Here is a 1,689-nt window from a genome sequence, read left to right as displayed (position 1 = left end):
CTCTTTGTTCCATTGTTTGTTCAATACTGAGACAATCTTTTGTTAAATGTGGTCCTCCACACTGCTCACAACTGATTCTTATTGCGTGAATATCTTTAGTCATCTTTTCCAATTTTCTCTCAAAAGAATCTAACTTTGCGGAAATGGAATCAAAGTCATGACTAGAATCGGCTCTTGCCGCTTTGGATGATTGTAAGATATCTTTCTCTTGGTGTCACTCATGCGAGTGGGAGACTGTTTTATCAATAATCTTGTGAGCTTCAGTAGCGGTTTTCTTCATAATGGAACCACCAGCAGCTGTGTTGATGTCTTTTCTTGTAGCGATGTCAACGCCTTTATAGAATATTTGAACAATTTGGAAAGTGTCTAAACCGTGTTGAGGACATCCTCTCAACATATTTCCGAATCTTGTCCATGCCTCAAATAACTTTTCATTTGGCTTTTGTGTGAACGTGGCAATTTCTCCTTGAAGTTTCGCGGCTTTAGATGCCGGAAAGAATCTTTGAAGAAATTTCTCAACTAGAACATCCCATGTATCAATCGCTCCTTCGGGTAATGATTCTAACCAATCTTTAGCTTCCCCAATTAAAGTCCAAGGGAACAAAATAAGATAGATCGTTTCATCTTCAATTTCTCAGATTTTAATTAAAGTACAAATTCTATTAAAGGTTCGAAGATGTTCGTTTGGATCTTCTTTTGCTGTACCACAGAATTGGCATTGATTAGTAACCATGTGTAGGATTTGTCCTTTGATTTCAAAATTTGGTGGTCTAACTTCTGGTTGAGTAATGGCATGACCTTGGCCCGTACGTGTGGCTCTCATTTGGTCTTCCATAGTTTGAGGTTCTGGATCTGCCATATCTTGACTAGTTGAATCCGAATCACTAGATGATTCTGATTTAACGGTTCCTTTTTCGACAACCTCTGGATAAATAAATTGTGGTTCAGGAGGAATGTTTAGTGGATCAGGATCTTGGAATTGTTCCTGAATATCCTATGGGTTCTCAAATGTGAACTCGGGTTCAAAAAATGGATTATCAGAAATTTGAATTGAAGTACTTGTTCGACTAGATGATGATTCTAAAAATTTAATGGCGGCAATATTTGCTAGATGTCTTGATCGAGTTACAGGTGGTAACGTATGAAAGGTGGTGAACGTTTCGCTCGGTGCATTCACTGAATATCCTATTAGTTAAAAAGATAAAAATTATATAAGTTATCAAATTAATAGACTTTTCTGATTTTGCCCACGTTTCGAATAGCCAAAAGATGCAGCAGGTAGCCAGGACCCTTTAAATCGAAAGTTCACAACTCGCCACTAACAAATCCAACTATTACTACGAACCAGAAAATTTTGGATGTCTATCAATTTAATTGCTTACAACAATTTTTCGTCGAAATTTAAAGAAAATAAAGAAAATTCTAGGTCCTAAAAACTAGAGCGTAGAAATGAAAAAGAAAAAGCGCGTCGAAAAATGTCGAAAAATAAAAATAAGAAAGAAAAACGTCGAAACTTAAAAGCCTAAAAATAAATCTAAAAAGTTGCGCGTAAAGGTATTAAAACTTAAAATGCAATTCTATATGAAAAATGGCAATTACTTAAAAAGCACTAAAATTTATAAACTTAAAGTGGCGTCGCAAAATTCTAAAGCGCCTAAATCTTATTTCTAAGGAAAAAGCACTTAAGGG

General features: G+C 35.6%; 1 non-coding gene across 1 annotated transcript; it reads left to right on the top strand.

The window, feature by feature from the left end:
• The first annotated feature begins 368 nt into the window (after positions 1–368).
• LOC139878908 (small nucleolar RNA R71) lies at positions 369–475 on the top strand. Its single transcript, XR_011769770.1, has one exon. It is a non-coding gene; the product is annotated as a small nucleolar RNA R71 (small nucleolar RNA).
• The last annotated feature ends 1,214 nt before the right edge of the window (positions 476–1,689 follow it).

The sequence above is a fragment of the Rutidosis leptorrhynchoides genome, chromosome 11 (genome assembly GCF_046630445.1).
Source record: "Rutidosis leptorrhynchoides isolate AG116_Rl617_1_P2 chromosome 11, CSIRO_AGI_Rlap_v1, whole genome shotgun sequence".
In the NCBI taxonomy this organism is placed as follows: domain Eukaryota; kingdom Viridiplantae; phylum Streptophyta; class Magnoliopsida; order Asterales; family Asteraceae; genus Rutidosis; species Rutidosis leptorrhynchoides.
The sequence above is the reverse complement of the archived record's forward strand: the minus strand, read 5'-3'. Positions and strand labels throughout refer to the sequence as shown.